The following is a 14,443-nucleotide window of genomic DNA, read 5'->3' as shown; positions in this document are numbered from 1 at the left end:
ACACGCACACCGCAGAACTGTCATCTACAGAGCTTCCAGAGTTTCTGGAAAATGTCTTCCCTGCGGCAATCTTTTGCTATATCTCCACAGTGGGTTTCGGTTGTAGGCCTTGGTGCGGCCCAAATGGCAAACCATTTCTGATCATCGCTTCTCGGCCAAATGGCTCAAGATCAAGCGTAGAGTCTGTTCTTATCTGATACGTCCCCTATTTGGGGACCATATATTAAATGGATTTTTGGAATAGGGAGCTGGCAATGGAGCTTGCTTTGTCGCACGGAACCTTCACGTGCTGTCACAATGGGGATGGAGGGTGTGGTTATGCAGATTCGAAACGCGTTGTATACAGCTTGAACACACGCACACCGCAGAACTGTCATCTACAGAGCTTCCAAAGTTTCTGGAAAATGTCTTCCCTGCGGCAATCTTTTGCTATGTCTCCACAGTGGGTTTCGGTTGTAGGCCTTGGTGCGGCCCAAGTGGCAAACCATTTCTGATCATCGCTTCTCGGCCAAATGGCTCAAGATCAAGCGTAGAGTCTGTTCTTATCTGATACGTCCCCTATTTGGGGACCATATATTAAATGGATTTTTGGAATAGGGAGCTGGAAATGGAGCTTGCTTTGTCGCACGGAACCTTCACGTGCTGTCACAATGGGGATGGAGGGTGTGGTTATGCAGATTCAAAACGCGTTGTGCACAGCTTGAACACACGCACACCGCAGAACTGTCATCTACAGAGCTTCCAGAGTTTCTGGAAAATGTCTTCCCTGCGGCAATCTTTTGCTATGTCTCCACAGTGGGTTTCGGTTGTAGGCCTTGGTGCGGCCCAAGTGGCAAACCATTTCTGATCATCGCTTCTCGGCCAAATGGCTCAAGATCAAGCGTAGTGTCTGTTCTTATCTGATACGTACCCTATTTGGGGACCATATATTAAATAGATTTTTGGAATAGGGAACTGGAAATGGAGCTTGCTTTGTCGCACGGAACCTTCACTTGCTGTCACAATGGGGATGGAGGGTGTGGTTATGCAGATTCAAAACGCGTTGTGCACAGCTTGAACACACGCACACCGCAGAACTGTCATCTACAGAACTTCCAGAGTTTCTGGAAAATGTCTTCCCTGCGGCAATCTTTTGCTATGTCTCCACAGTGGGTTTCGGTTGTAGGCCTTGGTGCGGCCCAAGTGGCACACCATTTCTGATCATCGCTTCTCGGCCAAATGGCTCAAGATCAAGCGTAGTGTCTGTTCCTATCTGATACGTCCCCTATTTGGGGACCATATATTAAATGGATTTTTGGAATAGGGAGCTGGAAATGGAGCTTGCTTTGTCGCACGGAACCTTCACGTGCTGTCACAATGGGGATGGAGGGTGTGGTTATGCAGATTCAAAACGCGTTGTGCACAGCTTGAACACACGCACACCGCAGAACTGTCATCTACAGAGCTTCCAGAGTTTCTGGAAAATGTCTTCCCTGCGGCAATCTTTTGCTATGTCTCCACAGTGGGTTTCAGTTGTAGGCCTTGGTGCGGCCCAAGTGGCAAACAATTTCTGATCATCGCTTCTCGGCCAAATGGCTCAAGATCAAGCGTAGTGTCTGTTCTTCTCGGATACGTCCCCTATTTGGGGACCATATATTAAATGGATTTTTGGAATAGGGAGCTGGAAATGGAGCTTGCTTTGTCACACGGAACCTTCACGTGCTGTCACAATGGGGATGGAGGGTGTGATTATGCAGATTCAAAACGCGTTGTGCACAGCTTGAACACACGCACACCGCAGAACTGTCATCGACAAAGCTTCCAGAGTTTCTGGAAAATGTCTTCCCTGCGGCAATCTTTTGCTATGTCTCCACAGTGGGTTTCGGTTGTAGGCCTTGGTGCGGCCCAAGTGGCAAACCATTTCTGATCATCGTTTCTCGGCCAAATGGCTCAAGATCAAGCGTAGTGTCTGTTCTTATCTGATACGTCCCCTATTTGGGGACCATATATTAAATAGATTTTTGGAATAGGGAGCTGGAAATGGAGCTTGCTTTGTCGCACAGAACCTTCACGTGCTGTCACAATGGGGATGGAGGGTGTGGTTATGCAGATTCAAAATGCGTTGTGCACAGCTTGAACACACGCACACCGCAGAACTGTCATCTACAGAGCTTCCAGGGTTTCTGGAAAATGTCTTCCCTGCGGCAATCTTTTGCTATGTCTCCACAGTGGGTTACGGTTGTAGGCCTTGGTGAGGCCTAAGTGGCAAACCATTTCTGATCATCGCTTCTCGGCCAAATGGCTCAAGATCAAGCGTAGTGTCTGTTCTTATCTGATACGTCCCCTATTTGGGGACCATATATTAAATGGATTTTTGGAAAACGGAGCTGGAAATGGAGCTTGCTTCGTCGGACGGAACCTTCACATGCTGTCACAATGGGGATGGAGGGTGTGGTTATGCAGATTCAAAACGCGTTGTGCACAGCTTGAACACACGCACACCGCAGAACTGTCATCGACAGAGCTTCCAGAGTTTCTGGAAAATGTCTTCCCTGCGGCAATCTTTTGCTATGTCTCCACAGTGGGTTTCGGTTGTAGGCCTTGGTGCGGCCCAAGTGGCAAACCATTTCTGATCATCGCTTCTTGGCCAAATGGCTCAAGATCAAGCGTAGTGTCTGCTCTTATCTGATATGTCCCCTATTTGGGGACCATATATTAAATAGATTTTTGGAATAGGGAGCTGGAAATGGAGCTTGCTTTGTCGCACGGAACCTTCACGTGCTGTCACAATGGGGATGGAGGATGTGGTTATGCAGATTCAAAACGCGTTGTGCACAGCTTGAACACACGCACACCGCAGAACTATCATCTACAGAACCTCCAGAGTTTCTGGAAAATGTCTTCCCTGCGGCAATCTTTTGCTATGTCTCCACAGTGGGTTTCGGTTGTAGGCCTTGGTGCGGCCCAAGTGGCAAACCATTTCTGATCATCGCTTCTCGGCCAAATGGCTCAAGATCAAGCGTAGTGTCTGTTCTTATCTGATACGTCCCCTATTTGGGGACCATATATTAAATGGATTTTTGGAATAGGGAGCTGGAAATGGAGCTTGCTTTGTCACACGGAACCTTCACGTGCTGTCACAATGGGGATGGAGGGTGTGGTTATGCAGATTCAAAACGCGTTGTGCACAGCTTGAACACACGCACACCGCAGAACTGTCATCTACAGAGCTTCCAGAGTTTCTGGAAAATGTCTTCCCTGCGGCAATCTTTTGCTATGTCTCCACAGTGGGTTTCAGTTGTAGGCCTTGGTGCGGCCCAAGTGGCAAACAATTTCTGATCATCGCTTCTCGGCCAAATGGCTCAAGATCAAGCGTAGTGTCTGTTCTTCTCGGATACGTCCCCTATTTGGGGACCATATATTAAATGGATTTTTGGAATAGGGAGCTGGAAATGGAGCTTGCTTTGTCACACGGAACCTTCACGTGCTGTCACAATGGGGATGGAGGGTGTGATTATGCAGATTCAAAACGCGTTGTGCACAGCTTGAACACACGCACACCGCAGAACTGTCATCGACAAAGCTTCCAGAGTTTCTGGAAAATGTCTTCCCTGCGGCAATCTTTTGCTATGTCTCCACAGTGGGTTTCGGTTGTAGGCCTTGGTGCGGCCCAAGTGGCAAACCATTTCTGATCATCGTTTCTCGGCCAAATGGCTCAAGATCAAGCGTAGTGTCTGTTCTTATCTGATACGTCCCCTATTTGGGGACCATATATTAAATAGATTTTTGGAATAGGGAGCTGGAAATGGAGCTTGCTTTGTCGCACAGAACCTTCACGTGCTGTCACAATGGGGATGGAGGGTGTGGTTATGCAGATTCAAAATGCGTTGTGCACAGCTTGAACACACGCACACCGCAGAACTGTCATCTACAGAGCTTCCAGGGTTTCTGGAAAATGTCTTCCCTGCGGCAATCTTTTGCTATGTCTCCACAGTGGGTTACGGTTGTAGGCCTTGGTGAGGCCTAAGTGGCAAACCATTTCTGATCATCGCTTCTCGGCCAAATGGCTCAAGATCAAGCGTAGTGTCTGTTCTTATCTGATACGTCCCCTATTTGGGGACCATATATTAAATGGATTTTTGGAAAACGGAGCTGGAAATGGAGCTTGCTTCGTCGGACGGAACCTTCACATGCTGTCACAATGGGGATGGAGGGTGTGGTTATGCAGATTCAAAACGCGTTGTGCACAGCTTGAACACACGCACACCGCAGAACTGTCATCGACAGAGCTTCCAGAGTTTCTGGAAAATGTCTTCCCTGCGGCAATCTTTTGCTATGTCTCCACAGTGGGTTTCGGTTGTAGGCCTTGGTGCGGCCCAAGTGGCAAACCATTTCTGATCATCGCTTCTTGGCCAAATGGCTCAAGATCAAGCGTAGTGTCTGCTCTTATCTGATATGTCCCCTATTTGGGGACCATATATTAAATAGATTTTTGGAATAGGGAGCTGGAAATGGAGCTTGCTTTGTCGCACGGAACCTTCACGTGCTGTCACAATGGGGATGGAGGATGTGGTTATGCAGATTCAAAACGCGTTGTGCACAGCTTGAACACACGCACACCGCAGAACTATCATCTACAGAACCTCCAGAGTTTCTGGAAAATGTCTTCCCTGCGGCAATCTTTTGCTATGTCTCCACAGTGGGTTTCGGTTGTAGGCCTTGGTGCGGCCCAAGTGGCAAACCATTTCTGATCATCGCTTCTCGGCCAAATGGCTCAAGATCAAGCGTAGTGTCTGTTCTTATCTGATACGTCCCCTATTTGGGGACCATATATTAAATGGATTTTTGGAATAGGGAGCTGGAAATGGAGCTTGCTTTGTCACACGGAACCTTCACGTGCTGTCACAATGGGGATGGAGGGTGTGGTTATGCAGATTCAAAACGCGTTGTGCACAGCTTGAACACACGCACACTGCAGAACTGTCATCGACAGAGCTTCCAGAGTTTCTGGAAAATGTCTTCCCTGCGGCAATCTTTTGCTATGTCTCCACAGTGGGTTTCGGTTGTAGGCCTTGGTGCGGCCCAAGTGGCAAACCATTTCTGATCATCGCTTCTCGGCCAAATGGCTCAAGATCAAGCGTAGTGTCTGTTCTTATCTGATACGTCCCCTATTTGGGGACCATATATTAAATGGATTTTTGGAAAACGGAGCTGGAAATGGAGCTTGCTTCGTCGGACGGAACCTTCACATGCTGTCACAATGGGGATGGAGGGTGTGGTTATGCAGATTCAAAACGCGTTGTGCACAGCTTGAACACACGCACACCGCAGAACTGTCATCGACAGAGCTTCCAGAGTTTCTGGAAAATGTCTTCCCTGCGGCAATCTTTTGCTATGTCTCCACAGTGGGTTTCGGTTGAAGGCCTTGGTGCGGCCCAAGTGGCAAACCATTTCTGATCATCGCTTCTTGGCCAAATGGCTCAAGATCAAGCGTAGTGTCTGCTCTTATCTGATATGTCCCCTATTTGGGGACGATATATTAAATAGATTTTTGGAATAGGGAGCTGGAAATGGAGCTTGCTTTGTCGCACGGAACCTTCACGTGCTGTCACAATGGGGATGGAGGGTGTGGTTATGCAGATTCAAAACGCGTTGTGCACAGCTTGAACACACGCACACCGCAGAACTGTCATCTACAGAACTTCCAGAGTTTCTGGAAAATGTCTTCCCTGCGGCAATCTTTTGCTATGTCTCCACAGTGGGTTTCGGTTGTAGGCCTTGGTACGGCCCAAGTGGCACACCATTTCTGATCATCGCTTCTCGGCCAAATGGCTCAAGATCAAGCGTAGTGTCTGTTCCTATCTGATACGTCCCCTATTTGGGGACCATATATTAAATGGATTTTTGGAATAGGGAGCTGGAAATGGAGCTTGCTTTGTCGCACGGAACCTTCACGTGCTGTCACAATGGGGATGGAGGGTGTGGTTATGCAGATTCAAAACGCGTTGTGCACAGCTTGAACACACGCACACCGCAGAACTGTCATCTACAGAGCTTCCAGAGTTTCTGGAAAATGTCTTCCCTGCGGCAATCTTTTGCTATGTCTCCACAGTGGGTTTCAGTTGTAGGCCTTGGTGCGGCCCAAGTGGCAAACAATTTCTGATCATCGCTTCTCGGCCAAATGGCTCAAGATCAAGCGTAGTGTCTGTTCTTCTCGGATACGTCCCCTATTTGGGGACCATATATTAAATGGATTTTTGGAATAGGGAGCTGGAAATGGAGCTTGCTTTGTCACACGGAACCTTCACGTGCTGTCACAATGGGGATGGAGGGTGTGATTATGCAGATTCAAAACGCGTTGTGCACAGCTTGAACACACGCACACCGCAGAACTGTCATCGACAAAGCTTCCAGAGTTTCTGGAAAATGTCTTCCCTGCGGCAATCTTTTGCTATGTCTCCACAGTGGGTTTCGGTTGTAGGCCTTGGTGCGGCCCAAGTGGCAAACCATTTCTGATCATCGTTTCTCGGCCAAATGGCTCAAGATCAAGCGTAGTGTCTGTTCTTATCTGATACGTCCCCTATTTGGGGACCATATATTAAATAGATTTTTGGAATAGGGAGCTGGAAATGGAGCTTGCTTTGTCGCACAGAACCTTCACGTGCTGTCACAATGGGGATGGAGGGTGTGGTTATGCAGATTCAAAATGCGTTGTGCACAGCTTGAACACACGCACACCGCAGAACTGTCATCTACAGAGCTTCCAGGGTTTCTGGAAAATGTCTTCCCTGCGGCAATCTTTTGCTATGTCTCCACAGTGGGTTACGGTTGTAGGCCTTGGTGAGGCCTAAGTGGCAAACCATTTCTGATCATCGCTTCTCGGCCAAATGGCTCAAGATCAAGCGTAGTGTCTGTTCTTATCTGATACGTCCCCTATTTGGGGACCATATATTAAATGGATTTTTGGAAAACGGAGCTGGAAATGGAGCTTGCTTCGTCGGACGGAACCTTCACATGCTGTCACAATGGGGATGGAGGGTGTGGTTATGCAGATTCAAAACGCGTTGTGCACAGCTTGAACACACGCACACCGCAGAACTGTCATCGACAGAGCTTCCAGAGTTTCTGGAAAATGTCTTCCCTGCGGCAATCTTTTGCTATGTCTCCACAGTGGGTTTCGGTTGTAGGCCTTGGTGCGGCCCAAGTGGCAAACCATTTCTGATCATCGCTTCTTGGCCAAATGGCTCAAGATCAAGCGTAGTGTCTGCTCTTATCTGATATGTCCCCTATTTGGGGACCATATATTAAATAGATTTTTGGAATAGGGAGCTGGAAATGGAGCTTGCTTTGTCGCACGGAACCTTCACGTGCTGTCACAATGGGGATGGAGGATGTGGTTATGCAGATTCAAAACGCGTTGTGCACAGCTTGAACACACGCACACCGCAGAACTATCATCTACAGAACCTCCAGAGTTTCTGGAAAATGTCTTCCCTGCGGCAATCTTTTGCTATGTCTCCACAGTGGGTTTCGGTTGTAGGCCTTGGTGCGGCCCAAGTGGCAAACCATTTCTGATCATCGCTTCTCGGCCAAATGGCTCAAGATCAAGCGTAGTGTCTGTTCTTATCTGATACGTCCCCTATTTGGGGACCATATATTAAATGGATTTTTGGAATAGGGAGCTGGAAATGGAGCTTGCTTTGTCACACGGAACCTTCACGTGCTGTCACAATGGGGATGGAGGGTGTGGTTATGCAGATTCAAAACGCGTTGTGCACAGCTTGAACACACGCACACTGCAGAACTGTCATCGACAGAGCTTCCAGAGTTTCTGGAAAATGTCTTCCCTGCGGCAATCTTTTGCTATGTCTCCACAGTGGGTTTCGGTTGTAGGCCTTGGTGCGGCCCAAGTGGCAAACCATTTCTGATCATCGCTTCTCGGCCAAATGGCTCAAGATCAAGCGTAGTGTCTGTTCTTATCTGATACGTCCCCTATTTGGGGACCATATATTAAATAGATTTTTGGAATAGGGAGCTGGAAATGGAGCTTGCTTTGTCGCACGGAACCTTCACGTGCTGTCACAATGGGGATGGAGGGTGTGGTTATGCAGATTTAAAACGCGTTGTGCACAGCTTGAACACACGCACACCGCAGAACTGTCATCGACAGAGCTTCCAGAGTTTCTGGAAAATGTCTTCCCTGCGGCAATCTTTTGCTATGTCTCCACAGTGGGTTTCGGTTTTAGGCCTTGGTGCGGCCCAAGTGGCAAACCATTTCTGATCATCGCTTCTCGGCCAAATGGCTCAAGATCAAGCGTAGTGTCTGTTCTTATCTGATACGTCCCCTATTTGGGGACCATATATTAAATGGATTTTTGGAATAGGGAGCTGGAAATGGAGCTTGCTTTGTCACACGGAACCTTCACGTGCTGTCACAATGGGGATGGAGGGTGTGGTTATGCAGATTCAAAACGCGTTGTGCACAGCTTGAACACACGCACACCGCAGAACTGTCATCTACAGAGCTTCCAGAGTTTTTGGAAAATGTCTTCCCTGCGGCAATCTTTTGCTATGTCTCCACAGTGGGTTTCGGTTGTAGGCCTTGGTGCGGCCCAAGTGGCAAACCATTTCTGATCATCGCTTCTCGGCCAAATGGCTCAAGATCAAGCGTAGTGTCTGTTCTTATCTGATACGTCCCCTATTTGGGGACCATATATTAAATAGATTTTTGGAATAGGGAGCTGGAAATGGAGCTTGCTTTGTCGCACGGAACCTTCACGTGCTGTCACAATGGGGATGGAGGGTGTGGTTATGCAGATTCAAAACGCGTTGTGCACAGCTTGAACACACGCACACCGCAGAACTGTCATCGACAGAGCTTCCAGAGTTTCTGGAAAATGTCTTCCCTGCGGCAATCTTTTGCTATGTCTCCACAGTGGGTTTCGGTTTTAGGCCTTGGTGCGGCCCAAGTGGCAAACCATTTCTGATCATCGCTTCTCGGCCAAATGGCTCAAGATCAAGCGTAGTGTCTGTTCTTATCTGATACGTCCCCTATTTGGGGACCATATATTAAATGGATTTTTGGAAAACGGAGCTGGAAATGGAGCTTGCTTCGTCGGACGGAACCTTCACATGCTGTCACAATGGGGATGGAGGGTGTGGTTATGCAGATTCAAAACGCGTTGTGCACAGCTTGAACACACGCACACCGCAGAACTGTCATCGACAGAGCTTCCAGAGTTTCTGGAAAATGTCTTCCCTGCGGCAATCTTTTGCTATGTCTCCACAGTGGGTTTCGGTTGAAGGCCTTGGTGCGGCCCAAGTGGCAAACCATTTCTGATCATCGCTTCTTGGCCAAATGGCTCAAGATCAAGCGTAGTGTCTGCTCTTATCTGATATGTCCCCTATTTGGGGACGATATATTAAATAGATTTTTGGAATAGGGAGCTGGAAATGGAGCTTGCTTTGTCGCACGGAACCTTCACGTGCTGTCACAATGGGGATGGAGGGTGTGGTTATGCAGATTCAAAACGCGTTGTGCACAGCTTGAACACACGCACACCGCAGAACTATCATCTACAGAACTTCCAGAGTTTCTGGAAAATGTCTTCCCTGCGGCAATCTTTTGCTATGTCTCCACAGTGGGTTTCGGTTGTAGGCCTTGGTGCGGCCCAAGTGGCAAACCATTTCTGATCATCGCTTCTCGGCCAAATGGCTCAAGATCAAGCGTAGTGTCTGTTCTTATCTGATACGTCCCCTATTTGGGGACCATATATTAAATGGATTTTTGGAATAGGGAGCTGGAAATGGAGCTTGCTTTGTCACACGGAACCTTCACGTGCTGTCACAATGGGGATGGAGGGTGTGGTTATGCAGATTCAAAACGCGTTGTGCACAGCTTGAACACACGCACACCGCAGAACTGTCATCGACAGAGCTTCCAGAGTTTCTGGAAAATGTCTTCCCTGCGGCAATCTTTTGCTATGTCTCCACAGTGGGTTTCGGTTGTAGGCCTTGGTGCGGCCCAAGTGGCAAACCATTTCTGATCATCGCTTCTCGGCCAAATGGCTCAAGATCAAGCGTAGTGTCTGTTCTTATCTGATACGTCCCCTATTTGGGGACCATATATTAAATGGATTTTTGGAATAGGGAGCTGGAAATGGAGCTTGCTTTGTCGCACGGAACCTTCACGTGCTGTCACAATGGGGATGGAGGGTGTGGTTATGCAGATTCAAAACGCGTTGTGCACAGCTTGAACACACGCACACCGCAGAACTGTCATCGACAGAGCTTCCAGAGTTTCTGGAAAATGTCTTCCCTGCGGCAATCTTTTGCTATGTCTCCACAGTGGGTTTCGGTTGTAGGCCTTGGTGCGGCCCAAGTGGCAAACCATTTCTGATCATCGCTTCTTGGCCAAATGGCTCAAGATCAAGCGTAGTGTCTGCTCTTATCTGATATGTCCCCTATTTGGGGACCATATATTAAATAGATTTTTGGAATAGGGAGCTGGAAATGGAGCTTGCTTTGTCGCACGGAACCTTCACGTGCTGTCACAATGGGGATGGAGGGTGTGGTTATGCAGATTCAAAACGCGTTGTGCACAGCTTGAATACACGCACACCGCAGAACTATCATCTACAGAACTTCCAGAGTTTCTGGAAAATGTCTTCCCTGCGGCAATCTTTTGCTATGTCTCCACATTGGGTTTCGGTTGTAGGCCTTGGTGCGGCCCAAGTGGCAAACCATTTCTGATCATCGCTTCTCGGCCAAATGGCTCAAGATCAAGCGTAGTGTCTGTTCTTATCTGATACGTCCCCTATTTGGGGACCATATATTAAATGGATTTTTGGAATAGGGAGCTGGAAATGGAGCTTGCTTTGTCACACGGAACCTTCACGTGCTGTCACAATGGGGATGGAGGGTGTGGTTATGCAGATTCAAAACGCGTTGTGCACAGCTTGAACACACGCACACTGCAGAACTGTCATCGACAGAGCTTCCAGAGTTTCTGGAAAATGTCTTCCCTGCGGCAATCTTTTGCTATGTCTCCACAGTGGGTTTCGGTTGTAGGCCTTGGTGCGGCCCAAGTGGCAAACCATTTCTGATCATCGCTTCTCGGCCAAATGGCTCAAGATCAAGCGTAGTGTCTGTTCTTATCTGATACGTCCCCTATTTGGGGACCATATATTAAATAGATTTTTGGAATAGGGAGCTGGAAATGGAGCTTGCTTTGTCGCACGGAACCTTCACGTGCTGTCACAATGGGGATGGAGGGTGTGGTTATGCAGATTCAAAACGCGTTGTGCACAGCTTGAACACACGCACACCGCAGAACTGTCATCGACAGAGCTTCCAGAGTTTCTGGAAAATGTCTTCCCTGCGGCAATCTTTTGCTATGTCTCCACAGTGGGTTTCGGTTTTAGGCCTTGGTGCGGCCCAAGTGGCAAACCATTTCTGATCATCGCTTCTCGGCCAAATGGCTCAAGATCAAGCGTAGTGTCTGTTCTTATCTGATACGTCCCCTATTTGGGGACCATATATTAAATGGATTTTTGGAATAGGGAGCTGGAAATGGAGCTTGCTTTGTCACACGGAACCTTCACGTGCTGTCACAATGGGGATGGAGGGTGTGGTTATGCAGATTCAAAACGTGTTGTGCACAGCTTGAACACACGCACACCGCAGAACTGTCATCTATAGAGCTTCCAGAGTTTTTGGAAAATGTCTTCCCTGCGGCAATCTTTTGCTATGTCTCCACAGTGGGTTTCGGTTGTAGGCCTTGGTGCGGCCCAAGTGGCAAACCATTTCTGATCATCGCTTCTCGGCCAAATGGCTCAAGATCAAGCGTAGTGTCTGTTCTTATCTGATACGTCCCTTATTTGGGGACCATATATTAAATAGATTTTTGGAATAGGGAGCTGGAAATGGAGCTTGCTTTGTCACACGGAACCTTCACGTGCTGTCACAATGGGGATGGAGGGTGTGGTTATGCAGATTCAAAACGCGTTGTGCACTGCTTGAACACACGCACACCGCAGAACTGTCATCTACAGAGCTTCCAGAGTTTTTGGAAAATGTCTTCCCTGCGGCAATCTTTTGCTATGTCTCCACAGTGGGTTTCGGTTGTAGGCCTTGGTGCGGCCCAAGTGGCAAACCATTTCTGATCATCGCTTCTCGGCCAAATGGCTCAAGATCAAGTGTAGTGTCTGTTCTTATCTGATACGTCCCCTATTTGGGGACCATATATTAAATAGATTTTTGGAATAGGGAGCTGGAAATGGAGCTTGCTTTGTCGCACGGAACCTTCACGTGCTGTCACAATGGGGATGGAGGGTGTGGTTATGCAGATTCAAAACGCGTTGTGCACAGCTTGAACACACGCACACCGCAGAACTGTCATCTACAGAGCTTCCAGAGTTTCTGGAAAATGTCTTCCCTGCGGCAATCTTTTGCTATGTCTCCACAGTGGGTTTCGGTTGTAGGCCTTGGTGTGGCCCAAGTGGCAAACCATTTCTGATCATCGCTTCTCGGCCAAATGGCTCAAGATCAAGCGTAGTGTCTGTTCTTATCTGATACGTCCCCTATTTGGGGACCATATATTAAATGGATTTTTGGAATAGGGAGCTGGAAATGGAGCTTGCTTCGTCGCACGGAACCTTCACGTGCTGTCACAATGGGGATGGAGGGTGTGGTTATGCAGATTCAAAACGCGTTGTGCACAGCTTCAACACACGCACACCACAGAACTGTCATCGACAGAGCTTCCAGAGTTTCTGGAAAATGTCTTCCCTGTGGCAATCTTTTGCTATGTCTCCACAGTGGGTTTCGGTTGTAGACCTTGGTGTGGCCCAAGTGGCAAACCATTTCTGATCATCGCTTCTTGGCCAAATGGCTCAAGATCAAGCGTAGTGTCTGTTCTTATCTGATACGTCCCCTATTTGGGGACCATATATTAAATAGATTTTTGGAATAGGGAGCTGGAAATGGAGCTTGCTTTGTCGCACGGAACCTTCACGTGCTGTCACAATGGGGATGGAGGGTGTGGTTATGCAGATTCAAAACGCGTTGTGCACAGCTTGAACACACGCACACCGCAGAACTGTCATCTACAGAGCTTCCAGAGTTTCTGGAAAATGTCTTCCCTGCGGCAATCTTTTGCTATGTCTCCACAGTGGGTTTCGGTTGTAGGCCTTGGTGCGGCCCAAGTGGCAAACCATTTCTGATCATCGCTTCTCGGCCAAATGGCTCAAGATCAAGCGTAGTGTCTGTTCTTATCTGATACGTCCCCTATTTGGGGACCATATATTAAATGGATTTTTGGAATAGGGAGCTGGAAATGGAGCTTGCTTTGTCACACGGAACCTTCACATGCTGTCACAATGGGGATGGAGGGTGTGGTTATGCAGATTCGAAACGCGTTGTGCACAGCTTGAACACACGCACACCGCAGAACTGTCATCTACAGAGCTTCCAGAGTTTCTGGAAAATGTCTTCCCTGCGGCAATCTTTTGCTAAGTCTCCACAGTGGGTTTCGGTTGTAGGCCTTGGTGCGGCCCAAGTGGCAAACCACTTCTGATCATCGCTTCTCGGCCAAATGGCTCAAGATCAAGCGTAGAGTCTGTTCTTATCTGATACGTCCCCTATTTGGGGACCATATATTAAATGGATTTTTGGAATAGGATGCTGGAAATGGAGCTTGCTTTGTCGCACGGAACCTTCACGTGCTGTCACAATGGGGATGGAGGGTGTGGTTATGCAGATCCAAAACGCGTTGTGCACAGCTTGAACACACGCACACCGCAGAACTGTCATCTACAGAGCTTCCAGAGTTTCTGGAAAATGTCTTCCCTGCGGCAATCTTTTGCTATGTCTCCACAGTGGGTTTCGGTTGTAGGCCTTGGTGCGGCCCAAATGGCGAACCATTTCTGATCATCGCTTCTCGGCCAAATGGCTCAAGATCAAGCGTAGTGTCTGTTCTTATCTGATACGTCCCCTATTTGGGGACCATATATTAAATAGATTTTTGGAATAGGGAGCTGGAAATGGAGCTTGCTTTGTCGCACGGAACCTTCACGTGCTGTCACAATGGGGATGGAGGGTGTGGTTATGCAGATTCAAAACGCGTTGTGCACAGCTTGAACACATGCACACCGCAGAACTGTCATCTACAGAGCTTCCAGAGTTTCTGGAAAATGTCTTCCCTGCGGCAATCTTTTGCTATGTCTCCACAGTGGGTTTCGGTTGTAGGCCTTGGTGCGGCCCAAGTGGCAAACCATTTCTGATCATCGCTTCTCGGCCAAATGGCTCAAGATCAAGCGTAGTGTCTGTTCTTATCTGATACGTCCCCTATTTGGGGACCATATATTAAATAGATTTTTGGAATAGGGAGCTGGAAATGGAGCTTGCTTTGTCGCATGGAACCTTCACGTGCTGTCACAATGGGGATGGAGGGTGTGGTTATGCA

General features: G+C 48.2%; 41 pseudogenes; all 41 read left to right on the top strand.

Moving 5' to 3' along the window:
- Positions 1–143: 143 nt before the first annotated feature.
- LOC143762146 (U2 spliceosomal RNA) lies at positions 144–319 on the top strand (annotated as a pseudogene).
- Positions 320–496: 177 nt separating this feature from the next.
- On the top strand, positions 497–672 carry LOC143761591 (U2 spliceosomal RNA; annotated as a pseudogene).
- Positions 673–849: 177 nt separating this feature from the next.
- On the top strand, positions 850–1,026 carry LOC143762269 (U2 spliceosomal RNA; annotated as a pseudogene).
- Positions 1,027–1,202: 176 nt separating this feature from the next.
- LOC143762419 (U2 spliceosomal RNA) lies at positions 1,203–1,378 on the top strand (annotated as a pseudogene).
- A 177-nt stretch (positions 1,379–1,555) lies between these two features.
- Positions 1,556–1,734, top strand: LOC143762678 (U2 spliceosomal RNA; annotated as a pseudogene).
- A 174-nt stretch (positions 1,735–1,908) lies between these two features.
- On the top strand, positions 1,909–2,084 carry LOC143760586 (U2 spliceosomal RNA; annotated as a pseudogene).
- Positions 2,085–2,261: 177 nt separating this feature from the next.
- Positions 2,262–2,439, top strand: LOC143759534 (U2 spliceosomal RNA; annotated as a pseudogene).
- Positions 2,440–2,614: 175 nt separating this feature from the next.
- Positions 2,615–2,792, top strand: LOC143762441 (U2 spliceosomal RNA; annotated as a pseudogene).
- Positions 2,793–2,967: 175 nt separating this feature from the next.
- Positions 2,968–3,143, top strand: LOC143761107 (U2 spliceosomal RNA; annotated as a pseudogene).
- A 177-nt stretch (positions 3,144–3,320) lies between these two features.
- Positions 3,321–3,499, top strand: LOC143762677 (U2 spliceosomal RNA; annotated as a pseudogene).
- A 174-nt stretch (positions 3,500–3,673) lies between these two features.
- On the top strand, positions 3,674–3,849 carry LOC143760585 (U2 spliceosomal RNA; annotated as a pseudogene).
- A 177-nt stretch (positions 3,850–4,026) lies between these two features.
- Positions 4,027–4,204, top strand: LOC143759532 (U2 spliceosomal RNA; annotated as a pseudogene).
- A 175-nt stretch (positions 4,205–4,379) lies between these two features.
- LOC143762440 (U2 spliceosomal RNA) lies at positions 4,380–4,557 on the top strand (annotated as a pseudogene).
- A 175-nt stretch (positions 4,558–4,732) lies between these two features.
- LOC143761106 (U2 spliceosomal RNA) lies at positions 4,733–4,908 on the top strand (annotated as a pseudogene).
- A 177-nt stretch (positions 4,909–5,085) lies between these two features.
- Positions 5,086–5,263, top strand: LOC143759531 (U2 spliceosomal RNA; annotated as a pseudogene).
- Positions 5,264–5,438: 175 nt separating this feature from the next.
- On the top strand, positions 5,439–5,614 carry LOC143762299 (U2 spliceosomal RNA; annotated as a pseudogene).
- A 177-nt stretch (positions 5,615–5,791) lies between these two features.
- On the top strand, positions 5,792–5,967 carry LOC143762418 (U2 spliceosomal RNA; annotated as a pseudogene).
- A 177-nt stretch (positions 5,968–6,144) lies between these two features.
- LOC143762676 (U2 spliceosomal RNA) lies at positions 6,145–6,323 on the top strand (annotated as a pseudogene).
- Positions 6,324–6,497: 174 nt separating this feature from the next.
- Positions 6,498–6,673, top strand: LOC143760584 (U2 spliceosomal RNA; annotated as a pseudogene).
- Positions 6,674–6,850: 177 nt separating this feature from the next.
- LOC143759530 (U2 spliceosomal RNA) lies at positions 6,851–7,028 on the top strand (annotated as a pseudogene).
- Positions 7,029–7,203: 175 nt separating this feature from the next.
- On the top strand, positions 7,204–7,381 carry LOC143762438 (U2 spliceosomal RNA; annotated as a pseudogene).
- Positions 7,382–7,556: 175 nt separating this feature from the next.
- Positions 7,557–7,732, top strand: LOC143761105 (U2 spliceosomal RNA; annotated as a pseudogene).
- Positions 7,733–7,909: 177 nt separating this feature from the next.
- Positions 7,910–8,085, top strand: LOC143759753 (U2 spliceosomal RNA; annotated as a pseudogene).
- Positions 8,086–8,262: 177 nt separating this feature from the next.
- LOC143761104 (U2 spliceosomal RNA) lies at positions 8,263–8,438 on the top strand (annotated as a pseudogene).
- Positions 8,439–8,615: 177 nt separating this feature from the next.
- On the top strand, positions 8,616–8,791 carry LOC143759752 (U2 spliceosomal RNA; annotated as a pseudogene).
- Positions 8,792–8,968: 177 nt separating this feature from the next.
- Positions 8,969–9,146, top strand: LOC143759529 (U2 spliceosomal RNA; annotated as a pseudogene).
- Positions 9,147–9,321: 175 nt separating this feature from the next.
- Positions 9,322–9,497, top strand: LOC143762298 (U2 spliceosomal RNA; annotated as a pseudogene).
- Positions 9,498–9,674: 177 nt separating this feature from the next.
- LOC143761103 (U2 spliceosomal RNA) lies at positions 9,675–9,850 on the top strand (annotated as a pseudogene).
- A 177-nt stretch (positions 9,851–10,027) lies between these two features.
- Positions 10,028–10,203, top strand: LOC143760040 (U2 spliceosomal RNA; annotated as a pseudogene).
- Positions 10,204–10,380: 177 nt separating this feature from the next.
- LOC143762016 (U2 spliceosomal RNA) lies at positions 10,381–10,556 on the top strand (annotated as a pseudogene).
- A 177-nt stretch (positions 10,557–10,733) lies between these two features.
- Positions 10,734–10,909, top strand: LOC143761101 (U2 spliceosomal RNA; annotated as a pseudogene).
- Positions 10,910–11,086: 177 nt separating this feature from the next.
- On the top strand, positions 11,087–11,262 carry LOC143759751 (U2 spliceosomal RNA; annotated as a pseudogene).
- A 177-nt stretch (positions 11,263–11,439) lies between these two features.
- Positions 11,440–11,615, top strand: LOC143761100 (U2 spliceosomal RNA; annotated as a pseudogene).
- Positions 11,616–11,792: 177 nt separating this feature from the next.
- LOC143761740 (U2 spliceosomal RNA) lies at positions 11,793–11,968 on the top strand (annotated as a pseudogene).
- Positions 11,969–12,145: 177 nt separating this feature from the next.
- On the top strand, positions 12,146–12,321 carry LOC143761615 (U2 spliceosomal RNA; annotated as a pseudogene).
- A 177-nt stretch (positions 12,322–12,498) lies between these two features.
- LOC143818718 (U2 spliceosomal RNA) lies at positions 12,499–12,674 on the top strand (annotated as a pseudogene).
- Positions 12,675–12,851: 177 nt separating this feature from the next.
- Positions 12,852–13,027, top strand: LOC143760128 (U2 spliceosomal RNA; annotated as a pseudogene).
- Positions 13,028–13,204: 177 nt separating this feature from the next.
- LOC143760263 (U2 spliceosomal RNA) lies at positions 13,205–13,382 on the top strand (annotated as a pseudogene).
- Positions 13,383–13,557: 175 nt separating this feature from the next.
- Positions 13,558–13,733, top strand: LOC143761883 (U2 spliceosomal RNA; annotated as a pseudogene).
- Positions 13,734–13,910: 177 nt separating this feature from the next.
- Positions 13,911–14,086, top strand: LOC143759749 (U2 spliceosomal RNA; annotated as a pseudogene).
- Positions 14,087–14,263: 177 nt separating this feature from the next.
- LOC143761337 (U2 spliceosomal RNA) lies at positions 14,264–14,439 on the top strand (annotated as a pseudogene).
- The last annotated feature ends 4 nt before the right edge of the window (positions 14,440–14,443 follow it).

Source organism: Ranitomeya variabilis, chromosome 3, assembly GCF_051348905.1.
Source record: "Ranitomeya variabilis isolate aRanVar5 chromosome 3, aRanVar5.hap1, whole genome shotgun sequence".
Classification (NCBI taxonomy): domain Eukaryota; kingdom Metazoa; phylum Chordata; class Amphibia; order Anura; family Dendrobatidae; genus Ranitomeya; species Ranitomeya variabilis.
The sequence above is the reverse complement of the archived record's forward strand: the minus strand, read 5'-3'. Positions and strand labels throughout refer to the sequence as shown.